Raw genomic sequence first — 19,770 nt, 5'->3', positions numbered from 1 at the left:
CCAGTGAGGACTCCAGTCCCTGAGTTTGGCCCAGAAAGGGTTCCAGCTCCTGAGTTTAGCCAAATGAGGAAATTAATATTCTTCATATTCTCAAATGTCCACATCTTTGAACCAAAAAAAGTACAGGAAACTTTGTTTTGTTATTACTCCCATCTGCAGACGACTCATATCTACCATACAAAAATATAAATAAATAAATAAATAAATGAATGAATAAAAAAAACAGGACTTTACAGTATTGCATATGTGCATGCATGTAAAACTTGTTTCACTTGTGCAATCTGCGAGAGGAGGTAAGCCTGTGTGCCTACATGTACTGAAGTGTGAGTGAGTGAGTGAGTGAGTGAGTGAGTGAGTGAGTGAGTCAAATCAGAGGCAAAAAAGTTGTAGAATATGACAGAAGGAGGGAAACTAAGATGTGGGACAAACATACTTGGGAGGCAGGAACTTCTAACAGATATCCCCACACACACTCAGAAACATCTTCTATCTGCAGGTACACAGAAATACACGAGAAGCAGCAAGAAGGCAGGAACTGTGTTTTACTTTACCTGTGTTCTCCATATAGGTACCTTACCATCATCAACCAATAAACCCTGGTGTAACTTTAATTCTTTACATTTAAATACAAATAAAAAGTGAACACCAACATCCAAACATTCACTTTTGGACATGTCTGAGTTATCATGTATGTTGCAACCATCCATATATCACAAATTACTAAATTAATCTTAGACGGGTGTGCAAAACATTTATGCAATGATAAAACCCATTAATCCTGACTATCTCTTACACGCATACAAATCAATGTTTCCACACACACTTGAACATAATCAAGTTAGAGAAACACAGACACCCACTCACACTTATTAACACATTAACCTAACCTTACACAAGTAATTTCACTGATCTGCCTTGTTTGTGTGTGTGTGTGTGTGTGCGCGTGTGTGTGTGTATGTAAAATCAGGATTAGGTCTCAGGAAGTTAATGAGTTTACATGGCTTGTTGAGTGGGCAAGAGGCACTTTGCATTGATCTTCTTTCGCTGCACAAGAAGACAAATCACTCCTGCTTGACTTTTATCTCGACCTCTCACTCTCTAATCATATAAACACAGTCCCAATAGCTGCAATATTAACATATGCCACTTCCAGGGATGCCTAGCATTTAACCAGTAGGCAAATTGTATCTGCCATTTAGGACTTTGCTACCTCCCCAGATGGATCTGCAGTCTAAAGGAATACAATAATTGTTTTATTGTAATAATGCAGTTTTATTTTTAATAACACAATTATTTTGTACATTATTATTAATTTATTTTTTCTAAAATGTATTTTTATTTTATATTTCATTCTATATAATTTTTTTTTTTTTAGTTTTATTATTTTAAAACAAAATGGTTTTAAACAGCTGCAGTTCTGAATCATACAAAATGCTGTAATGCACTTTTTAATAAATTATTCTACAGCACAATCTTGATGCTGACAGTTGTACTGAACCCAAAATGTAAAAGGGGTGTAACTTGCAAAAGTATAATTGCAGTTATGCAACACAGTTGAACACAGGCGCATCAATAGCTATTAAAAATATTTATTTAGGGTGTGTGAACCACAACAAGCCTTCACAGGTCATTTTGATTTACGAGCATTTATTAGCAAAACCTTGCATGATTAACAAGGGGCTGCAAACTTGAATCTGCAAGACATTATATAGTCTGTGAAGTGTCTATCCTCTATGAAAGCTGAAATGCTCCAAGCAGCAGAGGGAGATTTTGGTTTGACGAGTTTGGAGAGATTTCAGCTGGGTTTAGTAGAGTCATTCAGTATAATAGGAGGAGACAAGTGCTTAAGACTGTTGCACAAAAAACCAAACAACATAAATAATTCTAAAAGCTAAGTAGCCCCCTTTGTATGTGGAAGAACCCCGAAATACAGTGATGGCACACAAGCCAACACATGATGCAGGTTACAAACACACACACACACACACACACACATATTTTATGGCATCTGAGGATTTTTTTAGCCTTTGTGAGAGGACATATTCACATCTACAGTATTACAAGTTATCAGTAGGCCTGTGCCTACTAAAATTACTGCCATACTTAAATGCCAGTGCACATACTAAAATATAGTCCAATCTGAGACAATCACATGAAAATTGGCAGTGTTCTTCTTGCATGCACTTTATATGCATGAAATAACTCCCACAAGTGGGCAGATGTACATACACAGACACACACATGCTTGAAATGCAGGGCGGTAGAAACCTGTCTTGTAAATCTCTTTGTGAAAGCAGCTTTGGGAGGTATAGGCAAGCTTACACACTGAGCTCTGAGAGAAAAAAAATACTCCAGTTCAACTCTCTTTAACTCTCTCTCTCTGTTTCTCTACCCCCTCTTCCTGTTCTGCCCTTTTCTACAGTCTTCCAAACTTTCTCTGTTTTGACACTTTCCTTCCCCTCTTCTCATGTTTCATCGTCTTTACAGTCTTCTTTGCATTTTTTTTTCTCCTCACCACTTTTTTTTTTCTCCCAGCATCCACATCAGAAGTACCCCATGCAGAAAAGTATATGCTGAGCATACTCCCATACTCATTTACATATTTGTTAAATAAGACAATATTTTTCATAGTTTTTTGTTATATTTATTTTAAATATATTTATTATTGCATGTATATTGTTTATTTAAATACATATATCAATTATACAATGTATATAAGGAGTTTGTTTTATATATTAATTAATATAATTGTTACAACATTTATAATTAGATTGAAGAATGAAGAATTGAAATATACTGTACATATAGTTTTACAATAAGTTTGCCATGTCACAATGCAGTACCCACATACAAAAACCCAGCATCTAAACATGCACTTTTGCACATTTTAGAATTATCATGCAGAACATGTCACCCCAAATGTGCTAACATCCCCTACCACACATCCCTCCCACTCACTTTATGTTTCGCTGTCTTTATGTTACTCATATGCTAGACATCAGCCCGGTCAAGTTCACGACTAAAGAGCTCTATTGGTACAGTTACTAATTCGCAGTATGCAAACCCAATTCCCCATTCATAAATCCAGTCAGTCTGGGTGCCTGAGGCCCCAAGTCTCTTTTTCCCTGAGCAGTGAGTAATGTCCTGCCTCTTCTCAGACAATGACTTCTGCAAGTAGCCGCCAAACTGCGGGGCAGCTTGGGGGGGGGGGGGGTGCACTCTGAAGCACCTTTGACAAATGGAACCTTTGCGGCTGCTGGAAAAGCCTTTATGACTGAACATGGCATGCTCGCTGTCCACGAGAGCAGCTAGCAACCTAAAGAGGACTGTGTGTACCTGTGGTTGTAAGTGTAACTGAATAATAAATTCCATGGAAAAGTCCAACCTTGTCCTCCTACAAGAAACATATGCATTTCCCAAGCATGCTGAGCCCTCTTGATAAAAAGCTTTCTCGAGTGACATGACAATAACTTTTCTGCTGCTCACACTTGCCTCTGTTAGGGGAGAGCAGTATGAGCAAAATCTTATCATGGTATTACTTATACAGAGACATATATATATATATATATATATATATCACTGGTGTCAAAATTATTCACAATCATTACTCAAGTAGAAGTATAGATACTAGGGTTTAAAAATACTTTTGTAGAAGTTGAAGTATAAACTCAAGCTTTTTGATATATGATGACTAGTTGTCTATAAGTATTTTAATGGTGTACAAAGTCAAACTTCAGAGGCATGTCATCAATAACCTTTAATGGAATGTAAATGTACATCCAGGCTTAGCTGCAGGAATCTGCGAGGGCAATAGACAAGAACATTGGTGCAGGTTTAGTAACAATTACCCCTTGTATGGTTGTCTATTTACAATAAACATTAGTGCTGTCAAAATTAATGATTAATCCAATTGATTAATAAAAAAAAAAGAAAAATAACTGATACCTTAACATACATAACTGATAACTGAAATAATCCTGATACCTTCTTGATTGATACCTTCCTGTATTCGCTGTCTGCTATGTCCAGTGTTCAGGGGGTAACGAGTTATAAAGTTGGTATAGCCTACTTATCATAAGATTGTAAATCATGTTGTCAATCGCAAACGCTAATTTATTCAAATGTCTCGCTACCGAACTACCTACAGGAGCTTAATTTGCGGAGGAAGAAGAGAAAGCACCCATTTGGTAAATTAGCCAGTTAGAAATAATAACTTTTAAGTAGGGTCCGGTGCCATTTCAATACTAAAATGTTACTGGTGCCTAAACGGTGCCTGAACCAAAAAAAAAAAAGAGCCACAAAAAACACTATGGATGACATTAAAGAACATTACAAAAATTTTAAATAAATCCATATTTCACATTGGATGCTCTCATTACTCAAGTTGTGCTTCCATTAATCTAAGACTAATATATGTATTTCATGATCTGGGTCATTATTTAACACAAAACCACACATGTTTCTACTGTGTCTCTGTCAATCTCTCTGATATTTGGTTAATATGAGTGCTGTCTGTCACTGTCTTTAAGCAGTCATGTGAATTACTGTATGGTCATTCTTTATAAAGTAGAAACAATTTCGTTGGTAAAGTACAGTAGCCTACTGTGCAAAAGTCTTAGGCAAATTAGTATTTTCACCCCAAAAAAGGGTTTTCTATCTAGAGAGATTTTGAATGCACAAGCAGTCTGACAATGACAAAATGAATGTTTGGAAAATTAAACTGATATTTTCTACTGACACACTTCAGCAAAATATATAAATAACTGGCCAAACACCATTCTTTTGGGTGAAAAAACTAACGTGACTAAGACTTTTGCACAGTAGTGTATGTATAAAGTATGTATGATTAAGTTAAGTATATTTAAATAAGTACAATTGACGTATGCGTTCGTTCATATGCTAGTGTTAAGGGCTAGATTGTCGCTGGAGGAAACAGCTGTGGTGTGATGAGTGGTGACAAGTGAAAACTTTACAGTAGATGGGAAACCGACTGCTCCCTCGTGACCTTTTGTAAACTGTGTTGATGATACAGAACTTCACAGATACGCACAGATCTCGGTCTGCAGATTAAAGAGTGCGCTGAAAGATGAGGTGGAGACAGGTCTGCTGTCATTCTCATATGAAATTTAAGGAGACTGACTCTGACGTGATCGCGAATTTGTGTACAGTTTATGGAGCTAAATTCTATAGCCCCGCTAAAAAAGCCTAGCAACAACCCTGCTTCTTGTGTACATTTCGGAGAACCAGGACAAACATTTCAGTCGATCGTTCAGGAATTTAAGAGGCACCGAAATCTGCGTCCTTATTCGGTTCGGTGCATACAGGTTCCAAACCCAACCCTAATTTTAAGAAATACATTTTTTGATAAACAAACTTTACTCAAGTAAAGTATAGATATTTCTACTTAAGTATTGGTAACTAAGTATTTGTACTTTGTTACTTGACACCTCTGATATATATATATATATATATTAACACAACAAACATCCAGTGTTTCTTGGCAACCATAAACAACTAAACTTAAAGTAAACAAAGAACTGAACTTGTTTGGGTACATGTCATGCACTGTATTGTCGTATTACTTATTTTTATTTATTTATTTATTTATTTATTTATTTATTTATTTATTTATTATCTTCTGTTCCATCTCTTCTCTTGCCCCTCAGATATGTTTTTGTGTCACATTGGGAATCTGCGGTGACACACTATCTTTATAAACAACAGAGGACTCCAAAGACTCCCATTCTACCTCCCTTCTCCTCCCCTCCACTCCAAAATCTCCTTGAGGGAACTAGTCTGTAAAAAATTTACCTCCACCCCCTCGCTTTATCTTTGCTTGGAAGGAGCTAGTCTTTGTTCAGCGGGAGAGGGACCCCTCAAATAGCCCCTGCCTTCCCTTCAAAGCTCCCTGTGGAGTATTGTTAAAACAAAGACCCCCTTCCACACCTCTCCCCGCTCTTTCCTTCTCACTTCATCTATACCGGGCCCTTAAAACCAGCACACTTTGCATGAGAAAAAGCGATTAGTCTTTAGATGCTGTGATGACAATGGGGTAGTCTTTCGGCATGCCTGAAATTTGCTCATATAGTTGAGTCTCCTCTTTTGTTTTTGTAAATAGGTACTCCCCAGGGCCCAGGGAGGCAAGGGCTTACTCAGAGGGGACAGAGAAGAGTGCAAAACACATGGGGAACAACAGGCAAACAAAAGAGGAGTTATACTGGAGGATTTATACAGAGCATATGCCCCAGTACTTTTTACATATGGATCTGTTATTCAGCTATTCCCCTGGCCTTGCTTCCTTGACTTTAGGGTTAAAGGTTAAGTCATTAAAATGTGGATGATTAAAATATTTCATATAAATAAATGAATAATAATGGTTTATCTTTTATTGTTTTGCCTTTAGTCTTTTATTTTTATTATTATTATTATTATTATTATTATTATTATTATTAGGTGTTATTTAATTGTATTATTTTATCAAATGTTATCTTAACTATACACTTTAGTTATAGTTAGTTATATAGTTTGAATGGTTTAAAATAACTAATTGTGTTACATTTTAAGTTTATTATTAATTTATTTTTTTATTCATTTGTATGTTTGTTTATTAAATGCTTAACCCTTATGCGTTGTTGGGGACGTTTTCGTCCACTAGGGGGTAAAGTTGAGTCTTATTTTGGCCACAACTTTCTCTGTGTTTGAGCTAAGTGGAATAATTTTTGGTGACAAATCTTATTTTGAGCCATATTTTGGGTAAATGCTTTGAAATAAAAAAAAAAAAAAAAAAAAAAAACTCAATGGTACACTGTGGGCAAATTCAGTGCACGTTTGTTATGTTTGTGGATGAAAACATCAACTAAATTAAACTGCTGTAAAAATTTATCAGATAATTTTTTTTTTCATAAATATATTAATAAACCTCAGTCCTGAACAAAACTACCAAATGTTTTAAAAAAAATCTTTAATTACCAAGTTCATAAATGATGTCACAGATTTGGGAAAAACACACACAATTACATATTTTCAATATAAAAACTGATTGTGGACTGGATATTTTTTTACCTTTTATCACAGTCTTGGGCATGTCAAAGATTAGTAACAAGATTGCCTTTGATGCATTGTTAGTATTTGTGCAGCATTAGATATAATTTTTTTCTCCCTCATTTGTTGTTGGTGGCTGTTTTTGCCCCATTGACTTCCATTATAACTACATTTTTTGATTGCAAAGCCATGACACCATACAATCATGCATTATTGATTGTTTGTGGTTTTCCCTTTTTGGAAGAGGTAAAATTTGTTATTTTTACAGTTGATCACTAGCTGGGACCATTAACCCTTTAGATAGGACTGTGCAAAAAAAGCTTAGTTTCTGTGCAGTTTGTAAGGCTCTTACACCAATGCCAAATCCCAAGAGGGTAAGGAAACCTGATGACCAGATCATACTTCCCACACCAGCTTCTGCTCTATGGTGTCATGGTGTGCAAAAATAGCAGCAACGTAAACCTTAAGGGTGGAATGGGATTATTTGCGATTATTTGATCTAACGTTAATGGATATGGCTTGCTGTCTGGTTGACTGAATCCAGCTTGAAGTGCACAATTCAAAACTTGCAGGTCCAAGATTGGTCGTAACCCACTGGTGTTCTTGGGCACAATGAAGTAAGGACTGTAAAACCCCATCCTCATAGCATCGACAGATTTTACTGGTTTGAACTAGATGCCCCTGAATTTGGGGGGACGCCAGGTGAACTGAATCTTGTAGCCTAATCTGAGGGTCTGCAGTAGACACGGAGATGGATTGGGGAGTGCTAACCATGATCCCAGAGACCGAGCCAGTAGAATCAATGGAGCCACTGACGTACCCGTGGTGGGGCAGAATGGTGGAACACAGGGACCCTGCTCAGGGCCTGTGATGGCCAAGTCTAAGGGTTCACACTAGACTTTGAAAGTGCTAAATTATTTTGGACACCACTGTGAATATGGGTGGGAGCAGGATATAAAATCAGGTACAAGGTTTCTCCTTAGTTATCACAACATGGACTCAGATGTCCTTGTACTGTGTCTTTTGCGACAGCGTTGAAAGCGTCTTATTATATTGTACATTCTCTCTCTCTCTCTCTCCCTCTCTTTCTCTCTCATATATATATTTTAGGGTTGTCACTTTTGTGAAAAAAATCTTTTTCGATTTTTAAGGCATAAGTGTTCATTCAATCGATTGTAAAATCGATTTTCCATGTCTAAAAAAAAAAAGATGTTTCCTTTTTCAACGTCAAATAACGGACGAACGTAAAGATAGCGCTGAAACGCACAAGTCAGCAATATGTCTTATTTATTGGCATGAAGTTTCGTGCAGAATAACAAATAGCAACAGGAGTGCAACATTCTCGAAAAAAAATATATACAGTATTGTTCAAAATAATAGCAGTACAATGTGACTAACCAGAATAATCAAGGTTTTTAGTATATTTTTTATTGCTACGTGGCAAACAAGTTACCAGTAGGTTCAGTAGATTGTCAGAAAACAAACAAGACCCAGCATTCATGATATGCACGCTCTTAAGGCTGTGCAATTGGGCAATTAGTTGAATTAGTTGAAAGGGGTGTGTTCAAAAAAATAGCAGTGTCTACCTTTGACTGTACAAACTCAAAACTATTTTGTACAAACATTTTTTTTTTCTGGGATTTAGCAATCCTGTGAATCACTAAACTAATATTTAGTTGTATGACCACAGTTTTTTAAAACTGCTTGACATCTGTGTGGCATGGAGTCAACCAACTTGTGGCACCTCTCAGCTGTTATTCCACTCCATGATTCTTTAACAACATTCCACAATTCATTCACATTTCTTGGTTTTGCTTCAGAAACAGCATTTTTGATATCACCCCACAAGTTCTCAATTGGATTAAGGTCTGGAGATTGGGCTGGCCACTCCATAACATTAATTTTGTTGGTTTGGAACCAAGACTTTGCCCGTTTACTAGTGTGTTTTGGGTCATTGTCTTGTTGAAACAACCATTTCAAGGGCATGTCCTCTTCAGCATAGGGCAACATGACCTCTTCAAGTATTTTAACATATGCAAACTGATCCATGATCCCTGGTATGCGATAAATAGGCCCAACACCATAGTAGGAGAAACATGCCCATATCATGATGCTTGCACCTCCATGCTTCACTGTCTTCACTGTGTACTGTGGCTTGAATTCAGAGTTTGGGGGTCGTCTCACAAACTGCCTGTGGCCCTTGGACCCAAAAAGAACAATTTTACTCTCATCAGTCCACAAAATGTTCCTCCATTTCTCTTTAGGCCAGTTGATGTGTTCTTTGGCAAATTGTAACCTCTTCTGCACATGCCTTTTTTTTAACAGAGGGACTTTGCGGGGGATTCTTGAAAATAGATTAGCTTCACACAGACGTCTTCTAACTGTCACAGTACTTACAGGTAACTCCAGACTGTCTTTGATCATCCTGGAGGTGATCATTGGCTGAGCCTTTGCCATTCTGGTTATTCTTCTATCCATTTTGATGGTTGTCTTCCGTTTTCTTCCACGTCTCTCTGGTTTTGCTCTCCATTTTAAGGCATTGGAGATTATTTTAGCTGAACAGCCTATCATTTTTTGCACCTCTTTATAGGTTTTCCCCTCTCTAATCAACTTTTTAATCAAAGTACGCTGTTCTTCTGAACAATGTCTTGAACGACCCATTTTCCTCAGCTTTCAAATGCATGTTCAACAAGTGTTGGCTTCATCCTTAAATAGGGGCCACCTGATTCACACCTGTTTCTTCACAAAATCGATGACCTCAGTGATTGAATGCCACACTGCTATTTTTTTGAACACACCCCTTTCAACTAATTCAACTAATTGCCCAATTGCACAGCCTTAAGAGCGTGCATATCATGAATGCTGGGTCTCATTTGTTTTCTGAGAATCTACTGAACCTACTGGTAACTTGTTTGCCACGTAGCAATAAAAAAATATACTAAAAACCTTGATTATTCTGGTTAGTCACATTGTACTGCTATTATTTTGAACAATACTGTATGCAGAGGGGACGGCTGCCATAGCAAAAGAAAAACATCACTGCAGGTTTCAATCCCGGGTGCATTTATGATTTAGGCAATTCAAAAATCTCCAAGATTATTTTCAATAATGATTCAATCCATTTCAAACAACTGTTAAAAAAATAAAACTTTAAATGGACTTGAGAACAGGCCATGTGAGTTTTTTTTTTATTGAACGTAACGGACACTTAGGCTAGGCGGCACTAGGCAGGCCAATAAGGAAAACAAGTAGATCAACATTATTTGGGGTCCAGAGCAGAGCGTTTTTTATTCACTATATGTCCAGCTGTTGAGAAGATGCGCTCCGACCGCACTGATGTCCCAGGGACACTGTTACAGCTGTGCAAGGTGGGGGTATTACTGCCAATTTTCCACCACAAAAGCTGGTCGCTGTCAGCTTGCAATGGTCCGTTTCATAACTCAGAATCTCATGTAACTAGATGCGCGAATGAAACGAATTCGCGTCTACCGCACCGCAAGACCTCCAGACGCGCGTAAACGCATCTTCACATTGACTTAACATTGAAATCATTCGTGCCAGACGCTCTTTTCGCGTTTGGTGTGAATGCAGCACGTCACTGCCTGGGTCTTATAGGCGCATAAAATTCCTGGAATTCTTTATTTTCTTTTTCTGCTTGTTTGTGAGTTTTGTTACATCTATATTTTTTAATTGTTTAATTCTTTTAAAATTAAAAGTGTACATATTTGGTTAAAATCGATTCCCTATTTTCATTTTCGAAACTTTTTTTTGGTTGGTCCGATCGATTTTGAAATCGATTTTCGAACTAAAAGTGACAGCCCTAATAAATAAATAAATAAATAAATAAATAAATAAATAAATAAATAAATAAATAAATATATGTATACACTATGCAATAAAAAATTATGTGTCTGCATTTAAATGTACCATCTGTTCCTTTTTCCATTGACACCATGAAACATACAGGTTTTTTTTTTTCCCTTTTTTTCAGATAGGATGCCACACTAATGCTAAAATTAGCACTTTCTCCATTTTTGAATTTCTGTACAGAGAGGTCACGCAGTGATGTACTGATCTTAACTTTAACTTTAACTTTTGAAAGCAGTGATGCAAAATGCAACATTTTTCTCATAAGCTTGCATTTCTGGTTTGATGTATAAGCATGCATATAAATGGAAGTCAATGGAACAAAAACTGCAGTGTGACCACCCCTTGACACTGGGGGGGATAGCAGGGCCTCAGTTTGAGACTTGTAACAACCTGGTGTGTGATTGCATGATGCAAGCTCTTGAGTGACACAGCACCTGCCTGGTTCCATGAATGGGCAGAGGAAGTGTTCCTGGGCAACCCACTGCTGCCCACTGGCAGAAGGGGAGGAGGGAAGTGATATTGTCATCATTCTATCACTGTGTTGCAATAGAGACAGATGTGAGTCTTTTATGCAACTCTGAGATGGTCATGTCCCCACAAAGAGAACATACCCCATCCATGAAAGCTTCCTCAGTGTACTTAAAGCCCAGACACGTGAGGCTGCAATCGTTACCATACTGAGGCACCAGGTAACGACCACATCTAGAAATGCACGGGTGATAAGACATCTTTAAAAAGATGCGATCACACATGTTGTTCATTTAGGAATTGCTCTTTTAGTACTGAAGCACGCAGGGGAGCTGGCCACCGCACACTCCTAGTGTGGCTGTCTAAACGAGGATGATCTTTCCTCCGCTTTGAGACAGTGACCACTGTTGCTAATTGCCGTAACGCCTGCACTCGTCAATCTCTCAAAGACAGAGAGCAGTAGTGATACACCACCGCCTGGCTCTGAACCAAAAAGATAAATGTGGCAGACAGATGTGATTCCTCATGCCAATGTCCATTGGCAAGTTTAGTTACACTCAAAGTGTACACTCTGGTGAGATTCACAATTTGTCGGTAACGACGTGATGTCGAGAGTGATCGTCTGAAAGAAAACTTCAATTCTTCATCTCTAAAAGATGCCTGACACTCTAGTGAATAGCAGCACAGATAACAGTTAAGAGACATCAATCACATGGAAGGAGCAGATTATCTGTCCCTTCTATATGCGTGCCCCTTCTATTTGCAGCATTTACACATTTGTTCAAAATACCTTACATCAAGACCAACATACCTGTGCAATTATAATTAGAGGACGACCGGAATGGATTTTTGGGGGCCGATTCCGATGCCGATATTAACTCGAAAAGAGCCGATTTATAAGCCGATATTTTGATCTTGAAAATAAACTGGATATTAGACCCATTTCCTATAAACTGCACTTACACAACATTCAATAGCAAAATATCTGCCTGTTCTATGTATGTGGGCTGTATAAACCATTTTCCAGAAGGGATTTATGTAAAAAAAAAAAAACTTAGATTACAGTCTCAATGACTAAACAATTGCACATCAAAAGTATATATTTTTTAATGATCAACAGTCTGAACAGTCTGATTTTAAACATTTAACACTTTTATTTTCTTCCAGTTGAAGCTGGTTTTAACAGTCTGTGTGTGTACTGTAAATAAATTATAATAGTAAAGTTAAAGTATTTGCAGACGTAGTCCCACACTTTGATGCTACAGCATTCACCTTTTTCAGCCATCTGTAGGGCAGAAAGAGAGACAGAGAAATAATAAGCATGTGTATTAATAATATCACCATGTATAATTACTCATGTCATCATTAGACTTAATAATAAACAGGGATCTCCTACATAGGCAAAAATCAGAAATATATATATATATATATATATATATATATATATATATATATATATATATATATTTTTTTTTTTTTTTTTTTTTTTTTTTTTTTTTTTTTTTTGTCAAGCAATAGGTATTACCTATTACCTACTTATATTTAACAATATTATTACAACATTTTCCTGTTATGTCTGTAAAGCTGCTTTGAAACAATCTGTAAAAAAATAAAAAAATAAAAGAAAAAGCGCTTGTTCAGCTCACATTTATTTACATGTCCCCTGGATTAATCATTCTGACGCACCTACTGTAGTTACTGTAACTACACTATATTTGCTCTCACAGACACATTAACAACGGACCCGTAAATTATAAAACATCGTCATGCACTGGCGAACGTAAAGTTAGCCTACTCTTACCGGAAGATTACGGAATCAATTCGAAGTTGAATGATTAATGTTAGTGTCATGAACACACCACTGTCAATTTTGAGAAAAACCACCTTCAAGTTAATAGCAAGCATTTAAAAAGGATGCTTAGGCCTGCTAAAAAGGAAGCTATATTAGCGTTAGAGTTGTTGTTTTTTCGAGGCACGCTGTACATAACTTCTAGTCATTGACTACACACACCCCCCTGCCACATTTACGTGGCCATTATGTGGGAAACACTGCAGATATATTTAGAATAAGTTAAACACTAACGTTATAGTTTGACCTCTTATAAACGTTCGCGCTCTTCCACTGATAAGCATGGTATTAGCTCTGTGGCTAATCTAATATAGCAATGCATTAGCGGCTGTAAGTGATGTTACAGAATATTTAGAAGTGATAATGATAGGACCGTTAGCTAGAACTACCACACCGTTTTTATATACAGTGTATGAACTAAATCATTTCACATGACGAACGACAGACTCACCGTCAAAACAGTACATCTCCGTGGCTTGGCTGCATAGACCGCTTTCTTCTGTATTGGATTTCTGGCGCTGTTGTCAACTGGGAGTTGCAGAGCTCCCTCTGGTGGGCAAACTGTGCAACACTCATAACATGAGTGAAGCATGAGACTCTGTTTCTCATGTTTCATAGGCCGTTATAAACGCTGATGCCGATTGAAATAAGCTCATGATGCGAATGCAATAAGCTCATATCGGCCGATAATATCGACTGGCCGATATATCGGTCGGGCTCTAATTATAATAACACACAACCACTCCATCACAAGTCCTTAACACACCCTGCCATAAAATGGGGAAATGCTTAGTTCTCATTGCCACACTTCACACAGGTTTAAAGACGGTTTTCACAACCAAGACTTGAAAAGAAGAGGCAAATCAAGTAGCTCAATGTGTGCTATTTGCAGCCACCTACTTGAGAAAACAAACACACACACACACAGTAGCACCCTACCTGAAAAGACCATTGTGTATTTCTTTTTGTAGTTCTTATTGTTTACGCTGGTTAGCAGGTGAACTGGTTTGGAGTTAGTCATGATGCTTTATGAAGTCTTGTCTATCATTTCTTGAAAACTGATTTATTCACAATTTACCACTGTGAAGTACAACCAATGGAAGGGGCAAACATAAGTCAAAATTAATAGTAAAAAATTTTGAAGGAACAAACACAACATGGATTTATTTATTCATTTATTTTAAAGGGCAACTGTGTGAACTTGAGGAGAAATGTCTTAATATTGATAAAAACCAGCTGGGACCCATTTTTAACAAATAATTACAAAAATCTACTCTGAAAAGTAAAGAGAAAAGGCCTGTTGTGATATTTTGTATATTACACATTAAAAATCCATACATTTTCTTCATCGAAGTATGGCACAACTGCCCAAACATGTCCATATATTGTTTGTGGCCACTATATATATAAATATATATAAAGAAAAACAAATACATTTTGAAGACAAAAATGTAAAAGGAGATAAAGCAAAAATAAAGGGAGAAAGAGCAAAAGAAAGAAGAGAAGGAAGGGGTCGTCCTGACATAGAGGCAGATCTGAGGCATGCCCTGAAGGGATGACTGGGCCTAGGGATTAGAAGGGGTGAAAGAAAAGGAGAGAGAGAGAGCTTGAGAGCAAGCCCCCTACAAAGCTAGAGACCCCCTCCGCTGAGACACAAACACTTTTGACGAACACTCAACTTCTCATCTGATGCGGCCTACAGCTCAAGAGCACTGCTTCTTTTTTCTCAATTACTCACTTTCACTTGTTTTCCTTTTCTCTTTCTCACTCTTTTAACCCTTTTCATTTGATGTTGAACATATCAAAGTTGAGGATTATCTAAGAGGTTTCAGTTGGAAGTCCTGACTTGTTGACAGAGGGTGAATGGAAGCAATGCACCACAGCACCACACAATAAAGGTTTCCGGGCATTTTTCAATCAGAGGACACTTGTTAGGGTCAAAAATGCTAAACATGGCCAAATACAATGGAAATAAATAAATAAATAAATAAATAAATAAATAAATAAATAAATAAATAAATAAATAAATAAGTAAGTAAGTAAGTAAGTAAATAAATAACAGTCTGACAACACATTTGGGAGTTTGGGAGTCCCTAACCTTACCCCTATCCCACCTCAATAGCAGCAAAAGTGTTTTACAATACAATATGAACACAATAAGTACATTGTACTTATTTTTTTCATGTAAGTACATAGTAGTTAAGGCCACCTAATATAAAGTGGGACCAATCACCCTACTCTAAAAGCAACCGGCCTTATCAGGCTTCTAAGACATCAGACTCACAAAAACATTTCTGATCTATTTGTTCCTTATTGGTTTGGACAATAAGCACAGTGCTATTCAAACCCACATTATCATCTCAATGCCATCGTATTCCCACATGCACTTAAAGACAGGTAGAACTTATTTAGGATGCTAAAGCAGCCTGAGGGTGAAGGGTTTGGGCATTCCTTTCCAATGGCAGGCTTAATCTGAGGGTTTTATGCACATGGGTGGATGGAGAGGGTGAGATGACAGTTTGATAATCGCATGTCATCTCTGCTTGTTAATATTAGCTGGTGACATAGCGTGCTCAGTATGGCAGTATTGCTGGCAAAAGTACCCTGCAAAAAATGTATATATATATATATATATATATATATATATATATATATATATATATATATATATAACTATATATATATATATATATATATATATATATATATATATATATATATATATATAGTTATATATATATATATATATATATATATATATATATAGTTATATATATATATATATATATATATATATATATATATATATATATATATATATATATATATAACTATATATATATATATATATATACACACACACACACACACACACACACACAAAATGACACCTGTTTAAAAAAATTATTGCAAATAAGCATTTAATTCAGGCACATTTATGGAATCATTGTTTATGATGTTATAAACATAATACAAATTTGATAAAGTCTGAGTGGCATTCTGAGCAAATGTAATGTAAATTCAGGTTACGTGCAAAGCTCAATTTAGAAATTTAGAATCATATCCATAGTAGTTAAAAAGTATCACGTACTTTTTAAACAACTAAATTAGTTTTTGTACAAATTTGTTATCAAAGGACAATATGAAACAACAGGAAATGAGGGACAAACACAGACTCAAAGACTTCATTATTTTATTTTTTTATTTATTTTTTATCACACTAAGGTCTGTCTTATCAGGGAACACTTTATCATCACAGAGTTCAAATTTAAGAGCTCAAATTAATGTTTATTTCATAAAACATTAATGCATTAAAATGCATACATCTCTGTTATGGCCTTTAAATTTTAGAGATTAAAATAGCTACACATATTCCTTTTATCCTCCATTGACACGTACCATGCAAATTCATAGGTCACCGGATAAAAATAGACATATTACAAAGAATATATGCCTAATATAATAATTATTAATTGCATTTAATTGTATGGGAAAATTTGACAGACCTGACATTTAGCATTTAATGTGCGCTGAATTAAGCCCTGGGTTCGTAGCTATAATACAGATTTCAGTAGGCTATAGACAACTTACTAGAAAACGTTTCTCATAAAATGCATACAAAAATCAAACGCAATAAAGATAAAAAAAAAAAAAAAAAGAAAAGATAGAGAACATAAAAGGAAAGCAAATCTCAAACATACGACACTATAGGCAAAACGAGCAGGCTGTGTTTACTTTTGTTAAGCCTATAATAAATTACAATTAAAATGTGTAACATCACAAGCTGCTCTACAAAACAATATGTCTGTCATATACATTTCTTACTGGTGATCAGATAAACCTAAAATAAAAAATAAAAAAAAAAAATTATTAATTTTTTTTTTTTTTTTTTTTTTTTTTTTTTTTTAAACATCTAAGTGAAAAGTGAATTTTTAATTTAAATATTAGATTCCAGGTCGTAAGTTAATCGCGCACAGGTGTCAGAAGGAGTTTGGCGGGACACAGTTGTTCTTAAACCTATTCGCCGAGCTACAAGCCGTGAGTCTTTTCTGGGCTTCGGTGTGTTTGGAAAGTTTGGAAAAGTCTATTTACACAAGTGACACAACTTTACATCACATTCAAAATGTAAATGACGATGATTTCCACTAATAAAATCTGTAAAAAAAAAAAGAAAAAAAAAGGCAATTCTAATAGAAAAGAGCCAGCTGCAATTATTTCACTTAGGCTATTATTCTTTTTCCCTCCTAGAGAGCCGACAACGGACAAATTCTTGATAATCAAAAACTGTTCAAATGTTTCTATCATTATCGTAAAATGTTTGTTTACATCTATTAAATTGTCACAATAATTTCTACTCAATGTTAACATTTTTCGAAAGCAGTGATTGGAATTAAAATGTGAGTAAATTCACAGTAGCTATTTCTGCAGGCTGTAACTTTGTAAAATGAATGCTGCAAATACACGTCAGTTTGGAATGATCTGTGTTCAATTATACGTAAGTTACACTTATTATGCCTAAACAGATAAAATAGTGTTCATATTACAATCGCTCATAATTGTTTTACAATGTTTGCCGCGACTATTAACCTACAAGATGCCAATTTAGTGTTTACCTAACATCGTTCTTTGTTGTGCTTCTCTCCACCTCAATAATAATAATAATAATAATAATAATAAACAATCTGTCGTTTTACTTTCTATGTGTAAGATTTAATACATTTCTTCAATATTTTTAAATTATTGTATTATGGTGAGTGAAAACACTGCAATGTGATGAGGGACCCCCAATTTTACTGATTGACTATTTCCAAGAAAAACATAAGCATTTGGAAACATTAAAACTGTCGCAAGGAGACACTGCACTGAAACCAGCTGCACTGTGATGATTCTTATTATTTACAGATAATTATCAGTGTAACAGGCATAAAACATTAGGATACTTTCAAATAATTTTAACAGACCAATATGGGCCGCGAGTTAGACAATGAGAGCCCAAAGTTTGCAAAACGACTGTGCCGAACTGTCTGTGAAGCAGAAAACTCATCACAACACAGTGACAACACGCTCTTTTAATTAGTTAGCCTACTCCAAGAATAGTAATTTAGTTTTTCACGAAAATTAGTTTTACACGACTTTCCTCCCCTTCTTCATTTCGAAAAACTTTCATAGAAGCAAAAAGTCTCGGAAAAAACTCACATTTCTTGCACTTACTCGTTCAGTCGGAAAACTTTTCTGTTCTGAGCTCACAGACTTTCTTCTCGCTCGCGTGCAGATGGTAGTTGCAGACAGACAGTCTTAGCTTCTTCAATTTAAACTCCAAAACTGCTCTGCGGACTTTTTTTCTCTCGTCCTCTTGTTTTTTTTCGTTTCTTTTCTCTTTTTTTTTCATACGTCCTCTTGGCAGGGGCAGCCCAGCACTGAACCAGCTCCCAGTCTTTGCCTACATAACCTAAAGCCTAAACACAAAAGTAAAGCTACTCGTGAAACTCCTAAATGTTTGTCACAAAGACTGTAATGCAGAGTTTCTCGGGTAAAGAAGATTTGAATTGCGGAGCTCCAGCTGCCCTTTCCCTGTGCCTGACTCCTCCCTTTCGGAGAGCAGGCACGCTACCTCCCCTATTTTTTCTTCTGCCCCTTTTTCCCTCCCTTTCTCATTGCCTTATCCCAGCGCTCCTTCTACACTAGAAACTAAAAAAGTTATCCTTAATATGAGCAAATTGTTTCTCTAAAGGTTGGCAATAAATTATTAAGGAATTTAAATATGGCAATGAACTTTGGGAAAACAAGAAATTTGGGAGAAGAAAACATTACAAAGATTGTAGAACGATTGAAAGAAAGATTGAAAGATTGTAGAAAGATTGTTTAAAAGGATTCTGAAACTACCAAACACAACTTCAAATAAATAAATAAATACACATTTAAAAAGTATCCTCTGTTAAAATAAAATAAAAATAATAATAATAATAAATAATAATAATAAAATGAATAAATGGTCCCACTTTATATTAGGTGGCCTTAACTACTATGTACTTACATAAAAAAATAAGTACAATGTACTTACTGTGAGCATATTGAATTGTAAAATACTTTTGCTGCTATTGAGGTTGGATAGGGGTAAGGTTAGGGAGAGGGTTGGAGGTATGGGTAAGTTTAAGGGTGGGTTAAGGTGTAAAGTATGGGTCAACAGTGTAATTATAAATGTAATTACAGAAATTAAATACAGATGTCATTACATGTCGGTTTTTTTAAATATAAGTACAATGTAAAAACATGTATGTACACAATAACTACATTGTACAAAATTATTAATTAAAATGTAAGTACATAGTAGTCAAGGCAACTTAATATAAATAAACTTTATGACAAAATAACTATACAACTAAAACATTAAATATAAAACACAAAGCAATTAATATAAGCTTCTGGGATGTAATTTATCAGGTCAAGGAAATCTTGTTATGTACTTTTTTTCTCTCTTAAGGGTCATAATCAGTGACCTGATTAAAAATTATTATATATATATTTTTTATTATTATTTATTA

At 35.7% G+C, this 19,770-nt stretch overlaps 1 protein-coding gene across 5 annotated transcripts in view; it reads right to left on the bottom strand.

The window, feature by feature from the left end:
* gli3 (GLI family zinc finger 3) overlaps window positions 1-18,900 on the bottom strand; it is a 322,788-nt gene extending 303,888 nt beyond the window's left edge. The window contains exon 1 of one of the 5 annotated variants that reach the window (XM_026201156.1): window positions 18,440-18,900. The gene's annotated coding sequence lies outside the window, so the exon portion shown is untranslated. Of the gene's footprint in view, window positions 1-18,424 lie in introns of all 5 variants that reach the window. The other 4 variants (XM_026201154.1, XM_026201153.1, XM_026201155.1 and 1 more) reach the window with 4 other exon arrangements.
* Window positions 18,901-19,770: the final 870 nt, after the last annotated feature.

The sequence above is a fragment of the Carassius auratus genome, chromosome 24 (assembly GCF_003368295.1).
Source record: "Carassius auratus strain Wakin chromosome 24, ASM336829v1, whole genome shotgun sequence".
NCBI classification, from domain to species: domain Eukaryota; kingdom Metazoa; phylum Chordata; class Actinopteri; order Cypriniformes; family Cyprinidae; genus Carassius; species Carassius auratus.
This window is presented reverse-complemented; position numbering and strand designations above follow the sequence as displayed.